The following is a 21,486-nucleotide window of genomic DNA, read 5'->3' as shown; positions in this document are numbered from 1 at the left end:
GACTGGTTTATTTACACCATGTACCCTTTCAAGCCCCCTGATGCACCCCTAGAGTAGAAACTCCATAAAAGTGACCCCATCTAGGAAACTACAGGATAAGGTGGTTGTTGTTTTGGGACTATTTTAGAGTAAATATGATTTTTGGTTGCTCTATATTACACTTTTTTGAGGCAAGGTAACAAAAAATTTAAATTCTAAAATTGTTTCTACATTCGCAAACAAAGTTAGGGTTAACAAAGTTTGTAAAGTAACTTTTGAATACCTTGAGGGGTGTAGTTTCTTAGATGGGGTCACATTTTTGGAGTCTCTAGTCTAGGCTACATCAGGGGGGGCTTCTAATGGGACATGGTGTAAATAAACCAGTCCATCAAAATCTGCCTTCCAGAAACCATATGGCGTTCCCTTCGTTCCATGCCCTGCCGTGTGGCTATATAGCCATTTACGACCACATATGCAAACTACAGAATTAGGGCAATAAATATTTAGTTTTGTTTGACTGTTAACCCTTGCTTTATTACCGGAAAAAAAGGATTCAAATGGAAATTTTGCCCAAAAATTGGTGTATTGGCACCGTTTTTATTTTATATTTTTAACGCTGTTCATCCGAGGGATTTGGTCAAATGTTATTTTTATAGGGCAGATTCTTACGGACGCGGCGATACCTAATATGTCTACATTTTAAAATGTATTTATATTTTACACTATATTATTGATTTAGGAACCCAAAAAAATTATTTTTGTATCTCCATAGCCTGGGAGCTATGGTTTTTATTTTTTTTTGGGCGACTATCTAATGTAGGGGTCATTTTTGCGGGATGAGATGGTGGATTTATTGGCACTAATTGGGGGTGCATATGACATTTTGATGGCTCGCTGGGGCTGGGGGGTGGCAAGTGGCACGGGGGGGTCTAGGGTCTAGAAAACAATAAATTTTGATAAAGTGTTTTTTTTTCCCCTAACTAACTTTTGCCTTCTATCCCTGCCTAACGGTGCCTCTTCCTCACTGACCCTAACCTACCTGGAGGGTGATGGGTGCAGGAGGGTGATGGGTGCCGACGGGGGGATCGCAGGAGCCTGGTGAGGGCGGTGCTGGACGGTGCAGGTGCTGAAACAGGAAGAGGAGGAGAGAGAGGAGCGCCGGGAGTTTTAATCTCCCGCCTCTCTCCCCGCACCAATCAGTACCCTGGACAGCAGCCATCAGCACCACGGCCAGCACCGCCTCTCCCAAATGCTCGGACTGGGATTGGTAGTGTGTAATCACACCACCGATCACAGTCCTTTTCCGGTTCATCGGGTCACCGGAGACCCGAAAGGACCGGAAACGCAGCAAACCGCAGGTCTGAATTGACACACATGACCCGCAGGTCTGAATTGTCACATGACCCCCCCCCCCGGCGTTGTGACAGGATGCCCGCTGAATGATTTCAGCAGGCATCCTGTTCCGATTGACCCCCACCGCGCCGCAATCGTGTTTTAAACCCATGACGTAACGGTACATCATGTGTCCTTAAGGACTCGGGGAACACGTCATGTGTCCGTAAGGGGTTAAACTAATAACACACAAAGAATTAAATGTTACCATGTTTTAATTGAACACACCATGTAAACATTCACAGTGCAGGTGGAAAAAGTATGTGAACCCTTGGATTTAATAACTGGTTGAACCTCCTTTGGCGGCAATAACTTCAACCAAACGTTTCCTGTAGTTTTAGATCAGACGTGCACAACAGTCAGGAGTAATTCTTGACCATTACTCTTTACAGAACTGTTTCAGTTCAACAATATTCTTGGTATGTCTGGTGTGAATTGCTTTCTTGAGGTCATGCACAGCATCTCAATCGGGTTGAGGTCAGGACTCAGTATTTTCTTCTGTTTAAGCCATTCTGTTGTTGATTTACTTCTATGCTTTGGGTTGTTGTCCTGTTGCAACACCCATCTTCTGTTGAGCTTCAGCTGGTGGACAGATGGCCTTAAAGAGGACCTTTCATTGGTCCAAACATTGTGAACTAAGTATCATGATCTGTACAGCGGCGCCCAGGGATCTCACTGCACTTACTATTATCCCTGGGCGCCGCTCCGTTCTTCTGCTATGCCCTCCGGTATCTTCGGTCACTTGGTTATATTAGGAGGAGACTGCCCTTGTTCTCCTGGGCGTCTTCTTCTCCCAGGCTGTAGCGCTGGCCAATTGCAGCGCAGAGTTTACAGCCTGCAATTGGCCAGCGCTACAGCCTAGGAGAAGAAGACGCCCAGGAGAACAAAGGCAGTCTCCGCCTACTATAACCAAGTGACCGAAGACACCGGAGGGTATAGCAGGAGAACGGAGCGGTGCCCAGGGATAATAGTAAGTGCAAGTGTACAGATCATGATAGTTCACAATGTTTGGACCGATGAAAGGTCCTCTTTAAGTTCTCCTGCAAAATGTCTTGATAAACTTGGGAATTCATTTTTCCTTCGATGATAGCAATCCGTCCAGGCCCTGACGCAGCAAAGCAGCCCCAAACCATGATGCCCCCACCACCATACTTCACAGTTGGGATGAGGTTTTGATGTTGGTGTGCTGTGCCTCTTTTTCTCCACACATACTGTTGTGTGTTTCTTCCAAAAAACTCAACTTTGGTTTCATCTGTCCACAGAATATTTTGCCAGTACTGGTGTGGAACATCCAGGTGCTCTTGTGCAAACTGTAAACGTGCAGCAATGTTTTTTTTGGACAGCAGTGGCTTCCTCTGTGGTATCCTCCCATGAAATCCATTCTTGTTTAGTGTTTTACATATCGTAGATTCACTAACAGGGATGTTAGCATATGCCAGAGACTTTTGTAAGTCTTTAGCTGACACTCTAGGATTCTTCTTCACCTCATTGAGCAGTCTGCGCGGTGCTCTTGCAGTCATCTTTACAGCACGGCCACTCCTAGGGAGAGTAGCAGCAGTGCTGAACTTTCTCCATTTATAGACAATTAGTCTTACCATGGACTGATGAACAGCAAGGTTTTTGGAGATACTTTTATAACCCTATCCAGCTTTATACAAGTCAACAATTCTTAATCATAGGTCTTCTGAGAGCTCTTTTGTGCGAGGCATCATTCTCATCAGGCAATGCTAATTGTGAAAAGCAAACCCAGAACTGGTGTGTGTTTTTTATAGGGCAGGGCAGCTGTAACCAACACCTCAAAATCTCATCTCGTTGATTGGACTCAAGTTGGCTGACACCTCACTCCAATTAGCTCTTGGAGATGTCATTAGTCTAGGGGTTCACATACTTTTTCCACCTGCACTGTGAATGTTTACATGGTGTGTTCAATAAAAACATGGTAACATTTAATTCTTTGTGTGTTATTAGTTTAAGCAGACTGTGATTGTCTATTGTTGTGACTTAGATGAAGATCAGATCACATTTTATGACCAATTTGTGCAGAAATCCATATCATTCCAAAGGGTTCACATACTTTTTCTTGCAACTGTATAAATAAGCATACACTAGTACAATAATTGTACTTTATATTTGGGTGGGGGGCCCAGTTATGAGATTCGCTATGCGGCCCCTTGATTTCAATGTACGCCCCTGGTTAAGGAGGTCCCTAAATTTTAGCAGTGTGTGTTATAAATCCAAAGTTTTGCTCAATTAATTGAGTGGTCAAATGAGGAGTTACATAGCTTCCGGTTTAGTCACTTACTTTGGAATAGTAATCTGCAGAAATAATAGAACTGTGACTTAAAGGGAACCTGTCACCTCCCCAAACCATCCCAAGCCGCCAGCAGTACCTGCATGTAGCCAGCAGTGTGTTTCTGATGATGCCTTTCTTCCTGAAAGCAGATGCAGCAAAAGCACTGAAAACGTTGTTTTATCCCCTGCCGGCGCGCTTCTCCACACATGCTTGAAGTCAAGGAGGCAGCGGACTCTTTGCTTCAAGTCACGGTAACCACGCCCCCTTCCCTGCCCCTTTGATGTGACTGACAGCGCTTATGCACGAGAATTCGGCTGCCTTTGCCAAACAGCCGGCTGCCTCCTTGACTTCAAGCATGTTTGCAGAAGTGCGCCCTGGCGTCGCCCGACGTGTACATCGCACACAGCGGGCGGCCGTACAGAGGGAAGGAAGGAGAATGTTCCTTCCTTCCAACTGTAATGCCAGCCAGCCACTGCCACCAATAAAGAGAGAATGGGCGGAGGAGGGGAGGGACTGTGGCCACTGTGCCACCAATGATAATTAACCAGAGGACCTTTCATGGGTCCGGACTTTATTAACTATCTTACTGAATTTACTATTATTCCAGGGCGCAGCTCCGTTTGCCCGCTGTGGCCCCCGTTACCATAACCCCCCCCCCCCCCAGTATTAAAAACATTGGTGGTGCAGTGCAGCCCCCCAGTATTAAAATCAATGGTGGCAGTGGCCACAGGGTCCCCTCTCCCCTCCTCCTCATTGGTGGCAGTGGCAGCTTCTGATCGGAGCCCCAGCAGTGTAATCCTGAGGCTTCGATCGGTTACCATGGCAGCCACTACTGAAGCCCTGGCTGCCATGGTAATCTCCCTGCTGCTGTGTGTACTATGTACAGGTCAGCAGGGACAGTGTAAAGTCCTATTCACCCTAATAGAGCTCTATCAGGGTGAATAGGACAAGGGATGAAAAGATCCCAGGTTCTAGCCCCTAAGGGGGGAAATAGTTATTAAATAAAAAGTAAAAAAAAAAAAGTTTACAAAAAACACCTAAATATTAAGTATAAATCACCCCCTTTCTCAATTTTACATATAAAATATATAAACAATAAACATATTACATATCGCCACGTCTGAAAAGTCCAAACTATTAAAATATCATAAAAATGTCCTATGTGTGAGTGCCGTAACAGAAAAAAAAACTAAGCTGTATTCATGTTATGTAGTAGTTCCTTCACTCAGCTTTTCAGCCATTTTTATTTTAAAGCTGGAGAGGCTATGAGAGTACTCCCAACTTCTATTTGACGTGAACGCATAGCACCTGCACTGAATCCTGACCCATTCATTTCAATGGGTCTGTGTATATGAGCGTTGTTTTTCGCGCATCACTTCTGCGTTGCGTGAAAATCGCAGCATGTTCTATACTGTGCGTTTTTCACGCAGCCCTGGCCCCGTTTTTCACTGATGGTTGCTAAGGAGATGTTGTTTGTAAACCTTCAGTTTTTTACCACGCGCGTGAAAAACGCATCAAAACGCATTGCACCTGCGTGGAAAAAACTGAAGAACTGAACACAATCGCAGACAAAACTGACTGAACTTGCTTGCAAAATGGTGAGAGTTTCACTGAACGCACCCTGAACACATCCTGACCTATTCCGTATCGTTTGTGTGAAAGAGGCCTAAGAGCTACAACACGTAGCACTTCTGAAAATAAGTCAGAAAGACATAAAATGGCACCTAATTAAGAAAAACGTCCGGGGGGAAAAAGCTCTGGTGTATCCTGTGTTTCATATTTCCCATCAGCTTTCGGCTAAGAACTGGAGTGCAAATGGTGCAAAAAAAAAACAAAACACGTTAAGTGCAGGAAAAATGCCACTAAAACCGGTGTGATTGCACCCCTAAAACTCCATTCCTTGAGTTCTAAAAAACTTCACTGACCTCAGAAATAAACCAAATTGCAAGGACTGATTCAGATAGGTCATTTTAATGTAAGAATGACACAAATTTTACCAAAAAAGGAATATTTAAAACAGTTTTTGACCATAGCGCCTTTCTAACCTTCCTAAGGACACAATCCTCACCCGCTCACACATACGTTAAGGCAGGCTTTCTTACGAGCTCTTCCTGGCTCTTGGTCGGGGGAAAAGATTAGTACTTGTTCCTTGCATTACAGGCAGCTGCCAGAGAGGCACCTGCACTGCTCATTCTAAAGAGGTCCCAGTGGCTTTGGAATAGCTTGTGGTGGTTTGGTTACAGCATGGTGATCTGTTTGCTCAATAACGCTTGGGAGCACAAGTGAGCTCTGTATTAAGGAAAAGGAGGGGAGTCCTATGCAGACTCAAGACTTCGAGCTTGGTAAAATAAAGGAGTCATGTAGCTTTGTTCCAGAGAACAGTGCAGAACCTTTGATTTCATGGAGATGATGATATTTATTCTTGCCTACTCAAGGGTGAAACCCAAGAAACAAGGGATTGTCCCATTCAGGGCCATTGCAATGAATTAGCTCCCAAAACCCATGGCTAGCTTTTTTTTCTTTCTTTCTTTCTTTTTTTTGCTTTTTGCAGGGATTTGATTGGAAATCAGCCATACACAACTTATTTAAAGAAAAGAGGGAATACGGATAAATGAATTCATGCATTGTGAGAGCAGAGGAAACATGTTTAATCACAATCTGGTTTAAATCAATCTCCCCCTGCTAAGCTGATCAAACATTTTTAATCTTTTTTTTGGAAAGACTAAACTGTGTCAGGTTCGACTTTTGCCCAAAACTGTAGCTAGAGTGTCCGGAGATGCCAAACAACTATTCTCACACTCCAGTGGTACAAAGTGAGGGTATTCACACCTGGGATTCATACAGAGTGTAATAGATGGAGCCAGATTTCAAGCCACCCTTATGACATCACAATAGCCGCATATGTCACAGGATTACAAAAATATGGCTACTTTCTTCCAGGAACAGCGCTATTCCTGTTCATGGGTTGAGCTCAGCTCCATTGCAGAGAATGGAGTTAAATTGCAATACCACATGCAACCTATAGACAGGTGTGGTGCTGTTTTTTGAAAAAGGCAGCCATATTTTTCTAATTCTGGACAAGTCCTTTAAGAAGACACCTTAGGCTGAGTCTACATGGATTGAGTGACAGATTTAGCCTGGTGTTACATGCAACTCGACATATCGCTGAATTTTGAATCTGAAGTTAAAATTGGAAAACTGTATTACAAAAAGACTCCATGTAGCTGCAGTTAACAGTGAAGTATGTCCTGCCATGAGCCAGAAGACCCTGATCCCAAATGCATAAAAGCCATTATCCAGGTTTCCAAATATATCAAGTTATATACCAAAGAAGAATATCTTTAATTTATTTTGCTCATTCTATTTGCACAGTCTCACTTTTCCAGGTTGACATAACAGGTTGGTCATTGATGTCTGGATTTCTAAAGCTGACCATACACATTAGATCTATTTCTGCAAAATGTGATGAAATTGGCAGCTTTGGACCCTGGCTTTCCTCCCTGCTCTCTGCCAATCGGGCACATTGGATTTCAACTGCCCGATCCTTTTGTTCTCATGAGACAAGCTGCTACCAAAGGTGCCTGGCAGTGACTTTCTCCCCATTCACTACTTATGCATGCTCAGCCAAGCCAAATATGTATATGTATGGGTGGATTGGGAGAGAAAGCTGTTGACTAGAAGAGCATGGCCAGCTTTAATCCACACAGCCTTTCGCTGGTGCGTCAGTAGGCCAAAACATCCAGGGCCTATGACCAGAAGTTTTGCATAGGGCCCCAAATATTGTGGCTGCCGAGCATACAACTGTTTTGCTTTCCTCAGATGTGCAATGACATAATTGTGACCACCTGTGCCGCTACACGGGCAACTCAGGCTGCAGCCCAGAAGAGACTGTGGCCCACCATTGTGGATGGCGGCATTATACATTCTAATAAAGTACATTCTTATAACTCTAAATAAAGTATTCTCAAGTTTCCAAAATATATATATTTTTCTAACAGTTTATAGATCTTAAACTCTGCTTCATATTCATGAATTTCATAACTTGACAAATGTGCCCTACAAAGTAGACATTATGATGCACACTCCATTTAGTGGAAATCAATAAAGCAAGACAAAAAGCAAAAATAACGTAAAGGAAATGCAAGGGAAAAGGGAACGCTGTCATGTCTTGCTGAGGTTCTTATGTCAGAAGTGAAGGTCGTGTGATGGGTACCAATTGCAGGTTAAACTTTTTCTTGACCTGTCTCACAAGAATGCTGGTTGTGGATTTTTTATCTTTGCCTCTTAAGGCCTCCTTAGATAACTGATTCAATTGAACAATGAATGACAACCCTTTAGATGCACAAATAAGGCTAGTTTCACACTAACACTTTTACATCCAAGGAAAAGCCTGACGGATCACTTTGCTTTCCGACGTTGACAGAAGCTACCACATTGACATCCTCACTAGTATAATGAGGATTGGTGGAGATCAAGACGCAATATGCCGAGAATTTGCAGGATAAAATTCTTGGCATGTTTGGCAGATTGCGGCCGGAACTTCGGTGGTCCTCATTATAGTGAATGGGGCAGGTAGGTATCAAGTAGCGCCTGGCAATGGCGGATCCAGACATGTGAAACTAGCCTTAAACAATTATTGTTTGATCGTTCTATGCTTTTACACTACTAATTGATAATTGATCACTTTCACTTGATTTTACAATTCTTGAAACGATTATCTACTCGTGTAAAGGGAATTCTTAATCTTGCTATAGACATGAGATAACAATCAGCTCTGGCTCACGAACATGCCTGTTTGGCTCAGCTGCATGTGCATGCTATTATAATAAAGGAGATAAGCAGCTGCCAGACATACAGGTGAAACTCGAAAAATTTGAATATCGTGCAAAAGTCCATTTATTTTAGTAATGCAAATTAAAAGGAATTGCATTAATGCAGCTTAAAATTAGAATTTTGTGAAAAGGTTCAATATTCTAGGCTCAAAGTGTCACACTCTAGTCAGCTAATTAATCCATACCCCCTGAGCAAAGGGGACCTCATCCAATTTATAACAAATAAAGGCTTGAAATATCTCGCTTTGCATGTAATGAGTCTATCTCATATGTTAGTTTCACCTTTTAAGTTGCATTACTGAAATGAATGAACTTTGCATGATATTCTAATTTTTTTGAGTTTCACCTGTACTTGGTGCTGCTTACGTCTTGGAACAATGAAGCAACCATAGGTCAAACTCCAACCAGTCAAATGTTTGTTTCCCTCTACAACAGGCATTGTTGTCATCACAATCAATAGTATACTGCATACTGGCTAGAATCAATTGTCTTCTATAGCTACCTTCTGGACCATGCATAACCCTGATCTATATCTCATATATAATACAGTATTGATGTTTAGATGCAGGGAATGGTCCTTTCTGTCAGTGTGCTATCCAGACTGCAACTGCATAGCATATGAACCCATTAACCCTGTTAAGGCTTCTGTTTTTTTAGGTTTTGGTTTTCACTCCCTGCCTAACAAAACACATAACTTTTTTATTTTCTCATTCACATAGTCATAGGAGGGTTTGATTTTTGCACGACAAGTTGTACTTTCTAAAGGTACAATTTAAATATATGATGAAGGGGAACAAACAAAACAATTAATTGGGTGGAATTGGAAAAAAATGCAATTGTGGAATACTTTTATAAGTTCTGTTTTTACGAGGACATCTAGATAATATATAGATATAGTGATGTCAAATTGATACGGTTTGTTTTATTTTTCTTAGTTATTTAAAACTTTATTTATTAAGTTTTATAAAGTATAACAAAACAGAGGATCAATCGTGTAAAATGCTACATTTGGAATTTAAAGCATCCATAATAGTCCTTTGAGAAATTCCAAGCAAGTATTCCTCCCACCCTCCCTGTTTTAATACTTTTAAAACAATAAACTTTAAAAAATGTTTTTCTTTTTATTACCATATTCTGACACCCATAACTTTTATATATTTTCATCTATGGAGCTGTGTGAGGGCTCTGTTTTGTGGGACAAGTTGTAGTTTTTATACATACCATTTTGGGTTATGGATGAATTTTTATACACTTTTTATTCAATTTAATTTATTAGGGAGGCAAAGTGACCAAAAAGCATCAATTTAGACACTTTTAGTTTTTTTTTGTTACAGTGTTCACTGTACAGAATAGACACTTTTATATATTGATAGTTCAGATATTTTGGAAATTGGTGATACCACTGTTATTTTTTTTCTATATATTTTCTTATATATTATATATAATTATATATTATGATAGATAGATAATTAGTTAATTAGTTTCACTCCAGATGTATCACTGCTACAGTACTTAAAAAAACAGAAGCAAAGAAAAAAAAAGCTGCATACTCACTCCAGTAGGAGGATGGGGTAAAAAAAAGAAAAAACTGGAGTAGCATTTCTAGAACAAAATGTTAGTTTTAAAGATGTGCCAAATTTAACAAACAACGTGCAACATTTGACATATTTGGTGCAAAGTATTCCAACACAGACTCAAGCAAAACTAACTTAAAATATTCCCCTCATGATAAATCCCCCCATATCATCCTATAAACCCCTGACTGAGGCAAGGCTTAATCGTTAATTTCTAACGATAATTTGTTTTCCCTTAGTCCTAACAGCAGCACAGATGGGGTTAACTGCCCCCTGTGGACTGGTAGGACCGGCGGAATTTTAATGAGCCCAAAGAACCAATGAACAAACTCCAGCTCCCCTAAAGGGAGGGGATCACCCCCCAGCCCACCGTGTCTATAACAAGAATGTACTTAGGGCGGGAAAATTTGTGTGCTGCTGTTAGGACTAAGGGAAAACAAATGATCGTTAGAAATTAACGATTCCCTTACGTCCTACTAGCAGCACAGATGGGGAGATAGCAAGAAGAAGCCCCTAGGGAGGGTCCTCATGCCTGGCAGAAGTAAGAACTGTCTGCTTGAAAGCCGAAAACTCTGCCACCTTAGCATCTATTCTATAATGAGAGATGAAGGTTGATTCAGAGCTCCAGGAAGCCGCCTTACAGATCAACTCTAAGGGGAGAAGACTTCTCTCCACAACAGAGGTTGCCATGGCCCTAGTAGAATGGGCCCTCACAAGCTCCGGAGGATCTAAAGATTGAGACATAAAAGCCTCCCTGATGGCTTCCTTGACCCAGTGACTAATAGTAGCTTTAGACGCTTTACTGCCTTTAGACTTACCGGCAAACAGGATGAAGAGGTTCTCATCTATCCTGAACTCCCTGGATCTATCCACATAGACCTGTAGGCATCTCGAGATGTCCAGTGGATGTCTAACCGGAGCATCAGAGGAGGAGGCGGAGAATAACACAGGTAGAGAGATTACCTGGTTAACATTTTGAAAAGTTGGAACCTTAGGTCTAAAATAAGGTAGAAATTTCAGAAGGACTCTGTCCTGTAAAAAAAATGATATATGGATGCATTGCAGAGAAAGCTTGCAGCTCGGAGATTATATTGGCTGAGGTTATAGCCAGAAGAAAAAACACTTTAAGAGTTAAGAATTTAAAATTTGCCTCCTCCAAAGGTTCAAAGGGGGGAGATGCTAACCCCTTGAGAACTACTGATAGGTCCCATTGGGAACGGGTTTCAGTATTGTAGGCTTCAATCTTTCAGCTCTCTTAAGGAAGCGTTTGATGAGCAGGTCCCGAGAGTATGGTCTGTTGAGACAGGCCGAGATGGCAAAGACTTGAACCTTCAGGGTAGATGGGGAGAGACCTTTATCTAGTCCATCCTGAAGGAACTGTAATATCGCAGGAAGGGGCAGATCTGCAGATGCCACCTGGTTGGAACTACACCAAGACGTGAAGATCCTCATAATCCGGGAGTAGGCCTTCTTCGTAGACTCTGCTCTGGAATGTGACAGGGTTCTCAGGACCGACTCAGAGAGCCCTCCCACTCTGGGAAGGGACTGATCAACCTCCAGGCTGTCAGGTTGAATGTGTGCAGATCTGGGCAGAGATGAGTGTCCCACGACACCAGGGTCTGCTCCGGGGGGAGTCTCCAATATTGTCCCCGACTTATCTGAATGAGCTGGGTAAACCAGGATCTCCTGGGCCAAAATGGTATGATGGCTATTACCGAGGCCTGATCCTGACGGATTTTCATTAATACCCTCGGTATCATGGAAAAAGGAGGGAAGATGTAAGCCAGCCTGAACCTCCACGGTATCGTCAGAGCGTCTATCGCCAGGGGGTTGTCCTCCCTGTATAGGGAACAGAACCTCTGCACCTTGGCGTTGAACCTGGTTGCCATGAGATCCACCTCTGGCATGCCCCATCTGTAGACTAGCTGCCTGAAGATCTCCGGATGCAGTGACCACTCCATGGTCGGTAAGCCGCGACTTAGGCGATCCGCAATGATGTTGAGGGAGCCTCGGATGTGAGTGGCAGATAGATGGGATAGGTTCAGCTCTGCCCACCGCAGAATTACCCCGATCTCTGAAAGAAGGGGTAAGGATCTTGTGCCTCCCTGCTTGTTTATATAAAGCACCGCAGTCATGTTGTCTGACTGGACCTTTACTGCCTTGCCCCAGATCTGAGGGGCGAAGTGGGGGAGGGCTAGCCGGATAGCCCGCATCTCACAGAGATTCGAAGAAAGATGCCGCTCCTGAGGAGACCAAGATCCCCGAACTGGGGATCTGTCTAAATGGGAGCCCCAGCCTACAAGGGACGCGTCTGTTGTCAATATGAGCCAATCTGGTTGGGTCATAGACTTTCCCGCTGGCAGATGTAACCACCATCTGAGGGAATTCCGGGTTTGGTTGGATAGGGAGCACAGGGAATCTTGCCCCGCAGGGCTGCCGTTCCATTTGTCTAAGACCTCTGATTGAAGAGGATGGAGGTGCCATAAAGCCCAAGGGACTGCATCCGCAGCCGCTGACATGAGCCCCAGCATCTTCATGAGAGTCCGGATGGAGACTCGCCGTGGGACAGAAAGGAACCTCGCCAGGTCCTGAATCCACGCTCCTCTTTCTGGCGTCAACTGGAGGGACATCTCCAGAGAGTCGACCACGAATCCTAAATAATGGATTGAAATCGATGGGCTCACATTCGACTTCTGCCAGTTGATGATCCAGCCTAGGCGGAGCAGAAAGGAAATTGCGACATGAAGATGATGAGTAAGTATTGGGACTGAAGAGGCTAGAAGAAACCAATCGTCCAAGTAGGGAACAATGGTCAGTCCCTGAAGTCTCAGAGCTGCCACCACCGACACTGCCACCTTGGTGAAGATAAGAGGGGCAGATGAGATTCCGAAAGGGAGGGCGGCAAATTGAAAATGCCTGCGCACTCCTGAAATCTGGACCGCGACCCTGAGAAATTTCCGAGAGGAGGGGTGGATCGGGATGTGGAGGTAAGCATCCTTGAGGTCCAGAGTAGCCCTCACATCTCCAGGGCTGAGGATGTGGCTGACTGACCTTATGGTTTCCATCCGGAACCTGGTTCTCCTTACGAATCGATTGAGAAATCTCAAATCTATGATCATCCGGAGATCTCCTATTTTCTTGGGCACCAGGAATACTGGAGAATAGATCCCTAGACCCCTCTCCCCTGTCGGTACCCCCTCCAGGGCTCCCTTGGAAATGTAGTCCTGAATATAGGACTCTAAGATCCTCTGTTTGGCCGGCAGAAAACTTCGGGTGGCGATGAATCTTTCTGGGGGGAGAGAAACGAGATCTATTAGATAACTGGCAGAAACTATGCTTTGAACCCAGGAGTCAGAAATTTCCTGGGCCCATACATGTTTGAAGTGGGAAAGACGACCCCCCACGGGAAGTTGGGGGAGGGGTACGGGAAAATCCAGAGGCGTAACGACAGGGGCAGCAGGGTTTAACCAAGAGCCTCTGAGAGGCCCATAGTCAGGAGGGTTTTGCCTCCTTGGTGGGTTTGCGGGAGCGTCTCGAAAATCTTCGAGACTGCCCCCCCAATCTCTATGCCTGGCCTGCTGTCCGGATCTGCCTCCGCAATCTTGCCTGCCACGAGCCCGAAAGGACTCTTCCCCTTCTTATCGGAGAGTCCCTCCATGATGTTATCTAATTCCAAGCCGAACAAGCGGTCGGGCTCGAAGGGGAGCCCACACAAATTGTACTTAGAAGTGTTATCCGCATTCCAGGGTTTCAGCCATAGAGGTCTTCTGGCAGCCGACACTAGTGCCATTGTTTTGGCTGCCAACTTCAGTTGTAACTGGGACGTGTCACATAGGAAGTCCATGGCCAAATTAACTGATTTAAATGTGGCCAGGATATCGTCCCGGGAGACACTCTGGTCGACATCTGTTTGAATCTGGTTCAACCTGGCACGCAAAAAGGAAGTGACCTCCGTGGCCGCAATAGACGTTGAGGCCGAGGCTGCGGCCGCCGAGTAGCTCCTTCTCAGGGTGCACTCTGCCCTCCTATCGAGAGGGTCCTGCAGACTAGACCGATCGTCCGCAGGGACCAGAGTGCGCCAGGACAACTTGGCTATAGCCATGTCCACCTTGGGAATGGAACCCCATGATTCCACCAAGGGTTTGGCCATAAGGAACATCAGTTTAAACTTTCTGGTGAGGACTGGACCTTTCTCCGGTTTCCTCTATTCTGTGCGCATCACAGAAAGAAGGGTCTCATCCACCTTAAAGACACGCTGCGTCCAACCGGCGGGATCGGAGGACTCCCCTGTGTCAACATCATGGTCCCCCAACGTGATGGACTTCAATAACTTCTGCGTCTTTTCGGTTGGGAAAAGGCACGAAGTTGATTCTTCCTTATCCGAGGAAGATGACCCCACTGAGAGGAGGGGCGTGGGTCTGTCAGTAGGGGCGGCAACTTCCATCGGAGTCTGGGAGGGAACCGGTAGCCTCTCATTCAGTAACCGCACTACCCTCTTGATGGAGTCGTCTACATACGTCTTCGCCCACTGGTACATGTCTTGCATAGTGAGTTCCGTGGTGGTACCGGAACGGCAACTGTCACACCTGGAGTAGGGGCAACTGTCGTCTAAAGGCGTGTTGCAGTCATAACAGGTCAGGTGTTTCCTCTTGGCCGACGACTTCCGCTGCTGATCTGACTCTCTAGGAGAAGCCATCACTGTAACGAAAGAAAAGATTAAAACATCCCTAAAGCCCAATGACAGGAGGTTTATAAAACAAAAATTAACCTAACGGTATGCCCACCAACACTTGGAAAAACTAGTGTCTGAAGAAATCAGTCAGAAAAGACAGAGAAACTCTCAGTCAAGCACAAAGGGACTCTGGAGCTAGCTTGTTAAAGCAGCGCAACCAGAGACAGAATGATGGGATTAGGGAGCTTAAAAAGGAAAAGCTCCGCCTAGGGGAGGGACTTCCTATTGCAATCTATCCCCCTGAAGCGTCACTCCCACAGTTTATGTGAATCCAGACTTAATCTAATCTAAACCTTATATTTGTAATAATAGAAGGAATACCTCCCCCCCCTGTGAAAAATGATCCGGCCGGCAGCAGGTTTTTTAGAAAGCGCTGCCGGCCGGAACGGAGAAACCGGAAGTGACGTCGCTGCCGGCCGCGCGTCACTTCCGGTCATGGCGGCGCCCATGCCCCGCTGGCATCGGAGCGCCGCCAGCCACAGGAGAGGTGCGCACCACCAAGCAATGGTACCGCACTACCCGCAGGTAAACCGCAGGGCCAAAAGGTCCGATGGGGGGGGGGAATAAAAAGCGCAACAATAAGCGCGGCTGACTCTAGAAAAAAAGGAGACAAATGGTGGATTTAGAAAAAAACCCTATTAAAAATACGGCCTCCTGTTCCCCAAAGAAAGGGGAGAGAAACTCACCAGTCCACCTGTCCAAAGGACAGAAAAAAACACGGTGGGCTGGAGTTTGTTCATTGGTTCTTTGGGCTCATTAAAATTCCGCCGGTCCTACCAGTCCACGGGGGGGCAGTTAACCCCATCTGTGCTGCTGGTAGGACGTAAGGGAATAGAAATTTTCCAATGATAGGCCTTTAGAAAGCTCCTGCTTGCCGTAGTAACCAAACAGCTCATCATGGGGAGGAAAACATTCAGTTGTCGGAGGCAGCTTTCTCCCTCTAAATGACCCCCTAGATGTCATAATAAATGCAGACGGTGTCAGCAGCATCTCACTTCATCGTCTTTTATTGGAACTTCAAAGCAGCAACATACATAGCAGCAAAGTTTTGGCTGATATACAGCCTTTGTCAAGCCTATTCACATTGTGTTACATCCATATATTTATGGTAAAAACAAGTGCGCCACCCCCATCCAGATTATCCAATTGTAGGCAATGGTAAAATCTGACCAATCAATATGCACCTTTTTCAAACCCCTCTTTAGCCTAATCTACCTCCAGTGTATAAACCAATCACACTACAAATCCATCCACTCACTACCTGACGTCAGGCCTCGCTGTATACCATAAGTCCCTCTCTGTTGTGTGCGCATGCCCGCACAGCTATACGTGTGGGCATGCGTTCCTATTCATTTCTATGGTTATTCTGAAAATAGCCAAGAGCACTGCTTTAGAGAAATTTATTTTTTGAGATAGGTGCGGGTCCCACCTATCAGACCATGTTGGCATATCCTAGCTATATGCCCCCATTGTATGAGATGGGAATACCCCTTTAACCTGTCTCTGTTTATTTGTAACTATTTGACTGTGCTGCCTACAAACTACAGGAAATGAAAATTTCTGCGAATTACAAATTAGAAATTTCAATCTGCTATAAGGTAAATGTTAGGGTACTTTCACACTTGTGTTGTTGGATTCCGGCAGGCAGTTCTGTCGCCGGAAGTGCCTGCTGGATCCGGCAATCTGTATGCAAACGGATATCATTTGTAGACAGATCCAGATGCGGATCCGTCTCACAAATGCATTGCAATACCGGATCCCTCTCTCCGGTTGTCATCCGGAAAAACTGATCCGGTATTTATCTTTTTCACATTTTTAAAGGTCTGCGCATGCAAAACTGGATCCGTTTTTACTGAACACTTGGGTCCGGATCCGGCATTAATGCATTTCAATGGAAAATAATGCCGGCATTCCGGCAAGTGTTCTGAAATTTTGGACGGAGAAAATACAGCAGCATGCTGCGTTATTTTCTCCTTCCAAAAACCGTACAGTGACTGAACTGAAGACATCCTGATGCATACAGAACGGATTGCTCTCCATTCAGAATGCATTAGGATAAAACTGATCAGTTTTTTTTCCAGTATTGAGCCCCGAGGACGGAACTCAATACCGGAAAAGTTTTACGCAAGTGTGAAAGTACTCTTATCTTTTTGCAAGGTGGGTGACAATCAATATGATTGACATCACTGCTTCCACAATGTTGATTACCCAGCTTTCCTAAATGTCTGAATGGCAAATCTGCATAATCATGCAATAAGATTCTATCTAAGAGAAAGGATAAAAGTAGTACAAGTAGTATGAGCCAGCAGTCTGTTCCTCTTACATTGCATCACTTCCATGTTTGGGCTTTCATACTGGTATTGAAAGACACATGTTGATTGATGTAGATTAATTCTTCATTTTTCTAATTAATATTAAGAAAAACATCCAAATCAGGGGGCACCTGGATTTGAACCGGGGACCTCTTGATTTGCAGTCAAATGCTCTACCACTGAGCTATACCCCCTGCCACTGCTCATAGTTTGTTTACCCGTCTGCTCAGCCTGCTTCCAGTGTAACCAGTATATCCCCAGGTCAGAACAGGATTTGGGAGGAGGGGCAATCCTGACTTTTCTACAGTATATTTAAACTGTATGTTGACCTTTAACCTTCCCTTTACCATATTCCTATACACAATCTATGGAAAACTGCTGCGTAATTTTGTAAATGTATTACTGATCTCTTGATGTGATCTAACCCTAGGTACAGCAGGTACTCCAGTCCTGAGCTGCTTTCTGCTGGTCTTGGAAAGTTGGTTGACAGGCACATCTCTGAGGGTACTTTCACACTAGCGTTTTTCTTTTCCGGCGCTGAGTTCCGTCCTAGGGGCTCAAATCTGGAAAAGAACTGATCAGTTTTATCCTAATGCATTCTGAATGGAGAGCAATCTGTTAAAGGGACTCTGTCACCACTTTCTAACCCCCCCTTTTAAAAGTATTGTTCTCTCCATGGCGCCCTTGTGATTACAAAGGTGTTGTTATAACATAAATTCGCCGTCTCGTTTTGATAAAAATACCTTTTATCTAACGAGCACTGCAGCCAGCCACTCAGAGCCTGCCAAGCGCTGTATGGAGCCGCAGGCTCTGAGTGGCTGGCTGCAGTGCTCGTCTTATGAGGAGGTTGAGCGAAGTGCGCGCATGCGCACTTCGCTCAATGAGGCTGATTCTAAATGTCCGCACGGGCGCATCAGGCACAGGCCTGTGCGCACGCGCGGGATCTTTGAAAAGGAGGAGGGGGCACTGAGCGAGAGCCGGAGGCGGATTTCTTTACATTCAGGCGGCGCTGAAAGGATCAGGGGAGGAGCTGGGCACCAACGGCGGCGGGCGGCAGCTTCAGACCTTCAGAAACGCCCTGGGCACCTTATCCACAAGATTGACAGGTTAGATAAAAGGTATTTTTATCAAAACGAGACGGCGAATTTATGTTATAACAACACCTTTGTAATCACAAGGGCGCCATGGAGAGAACAATACTTTTAAAAGGGGGGGTTAGAAAGTGGTGACAGAGTCCCTTTAAGGATGCATCAGGATGTCTTCAGTTCAGTCTTTTTGACTGATCAGGCTTTTCTGAAAACCGTAGCATGTTGTATTTTTACCTCTGGCCAAAAATCCTGAACACTTTGACTGAACGCCAGATCATGGCCTTTTTCCCATTGACTTGCATTAACGCCGGATCCGGCGTCGTGTGTTCAGTCAAACCGGATCCGGCTTTTGCATGTTAAACCCGAAAAATGTGAAAAAAAAGTTAAAGTCCATAAATGGCGGATCCGTTTTTTTCCAGTGCATTTTTTCATTATGATCAAAATCCTGATCAGGATTCAAATGTAATCCGTTTTCACACGTTTTTCCGGATCCGGCGGGCAGTTCCGGTGTCGGAATTGAACGCCGGATTTAAACAACGCTAGTGTGAAAGTAGCCTAACACTTTCAGTTGTGAGGTTTATGGCTTCTGTTTTACATAGATGTCGGGACATGTATACTGTAATAAGTGTGTCATCCAGTTGCACTCGTCAACCACAGGGTCCCACTGTACATAAAAATATAACATTATTCTATACATTCTTAATGGAAACTCTTTTATAGAAAATCTACTCTTTTGACCTCCATCAGGCTTATATAACTAGTGATGAGCGAATCAACTTCAGATGAAACATCCGAAGTCGATTCACATAAAACTTCATTTGAATAATGTACGGAGCGAGCAGGTAATAACTTCAAAAATTAAAAACCTCGGCTCATCTGAGCCAATACATTCTAATACTGTACGGAGCGCTCGGTATTAAGCTGACTGACATTAGTGATGTGCTAATGTCAGCTGAACATAACTATATTAGCGCCATCTCACTGCCTAAAGCCTTTATTGAGAAAAGCAAACTTTTACAATATGCTAATTAGCCTCTAGGAGCAGGGGGGGGGGCGTTACACCTGCTCCTAGAGGCTCCGTTTGCCCACCTCTTTTCACACCCTTCTTCTCTTGATTGACAGGGCCAGGGCAGCGCTGCTCTCCTCCCCCTGGCCGTGTCTGCAGTGTAAATATGGCGCCGTTCAGTATTTAGCGCAGGCACAGTGAGGGAAGGACGCTCGGCGGCTGCTGGCTTCCTCACTGCGCCTGCGCCGAATACTGAACACCGCGAGATTTACACTGCAGACACGGCCGGGGGGAGGAGAGCAGCGCTAATGTCAGCCAGCTTAATACCCATTTTTCAGGTGACAGAAACCCTTTAAAGGGGTTCTCCTAGAATAGTTTAAACTGTCTACCAGCAACATGTCCTAGAATTTGAGTAGGAATGGTTGCCTTAACTTGCAGAGCTGCCTAGGGGGTGATGGGGGGGGTCAGGTGGTGGGACCTCACTACATACTTGTCACAATTCCTCCCGTGACAGAGGTTAGAAGATCTGAGATGAGAGACTTGCATCACGTGAGGATATCTGACAGCCTCTAGGTTTTCACTTTGCAGTGTTGTTGTTGGTATGACCACACCGCTTGTTTCAGGTGTAGCTTGTGGTCATTACTGCTCCTCTATTTAGTCTGGACTCACACTTTTTACCATGCGGTTGATATTCTCTGCCTGGAGTTGGAAGAGCTGGTGTGTTGTCCTCATCTGAGTTCCTGCTCATCCATTTTCTATATAAGATGTGTACTTCTCTTGGTATTCTGTTTGCTCGTCGCTTACTAGGCCTCAGGGAGACAATGGTTTGTTCATCTGGGAAGGATGTCACTAATCCTAGGGCTTTCCAGGGTTTCTAGGGCCTAGGTTTCCGGTGTATGAAAATTCCCACCTTCAGGGTCTATTCATACTGACACGAGTCAGGGCTAGGTTTAGGGTTTCCGTAGGTGGTCACCATTTCCCTGTCCCTAGCCTTGAGGCCTAGTTCTGGGTCATTTTCCTTATGTTTTATTTCTGGTGTTCCTCCCCTCCCCTTACACCGTGACAATACTACTCTCTGGCACATGCATATACTACATATTGGTGAGTGTTCCTGTCAGGCTTCTCAGCCATGATGGCATTTAGGAGGCAGGATCACATCATTACTATATATTGTACAGCAGTGTAGTGGGGCCCTAACTCCTCACCTAGGCAGCTCTGCAAGTGGAGGCATAAATTCACATTCTAGGACAGGTTGCTTGCGGCTAATTTTAATCATTCCTGGAGAACCCCTTTAAAGAGAATGTGGAGTAGTTTTACTCCCTCCAAACTGCTGACTGTGCTAGATAGGTGTAAGAAAGTTAAAGGCCTTATCTGGGATTTTCATATTGATGGCCTATCCTCACTATAGGTCATCAGTATCTGATTGCACCCCCACTGATCCGCTGTTTAAAGAGGCTGCATAGGTCGTCTAGAGCACTGCGGCTTCCTACCAGCTTACCAAGCAATCCGCTAGAATGGGATTCGGCTGATGAGGGTGACGCCACTAGCCTAGGAAGAGGCATCAGCACTCCAAGGATTGATGTGGCCTCTTCCACAGCTGAGGATATGCCATCAATATCAAAATTCCCCAAAAACCCTTTAAAACAAATGTTGATGGTCATACTAGTTGACTAAGTGAGAAAATGAAGTTGTAATCTGTCACGAGCCACAATGCCAAGCATCTGCTGGGTGTTCCCTAACCTCAAAGTGTCCTGGGCTCTCTTCAGTAAACATTCCCAACCCATCTTCTCTTGAGTGACAGATCTAGCATCCATCCAGGAGACTGGAACGGCCATATGTTAAACTAGTTTACACATCATGACCCAAGCATTGTAAGCCGTTTGGAGAGGTCAAAGCTGCTGGCAAATTCTATTTGAATACATAAAATGTAAAATTATTTGTACATTTAGTCAGTGTTATGTAATAACATCTCAGTCACTGTTTACTGAAAACTTATGTAATGTCTAATTTGTATCATACATTTTTGGTTTCAATTCTGCACTCTGTTTCCTGTCAGTGAATGGAAACATGGGGTAGATTTGCTATTGTTGCCCCTGAAATCTAGAGTAAGTTGCACTTTCTTTTTGGCACAAATTCATTTAGACACATTTATTATTGCTTCATGCCAAATTGAACAGATGTTTGTGCCTTGATAGTGTCAAGAAAAGTAGACGGGGTTTTGTCAAGTCACAAAATATGCCATATTCCAGTTATTTGGCACAAAAAACAATGCCAAGTC

The 21,486-nt window shown here is 44.6% G+C and overlaps 1 non-coding gene across 1 annotated transcript; it reads right to left on the bottom strand.

Annotated features, from left to right (window-relative positions):
- Positions 1-17,236: 17,236 nt before the first annotated feature.
- Positions 17,237-17,308, bottom strand: TRNAC-GCA. The gene has a single exon. It is a non-coding gene; the product is annotated as a tRNA-Cys (tRNA).
- Positions 17,309-21,486: the final 4,178 nt, after the last annotated feature.

Source organism: Bufo bufo, chromosome 2 (assembly GCF_905171765.1).
Source record: "Bufo bufo chromosome 2, aBufBuf1.1, whole genome shotgun sequence".
NCBI lineage: Eukaryota > Metazoa > Chordata > Amphibia > Anura > Bufonidae > Bufo > Bufo bufo.
Note: the sequence above shows the minus strand (reverse complement) of the source record. Positions and strands in the feature narration are given on the sequence as shown.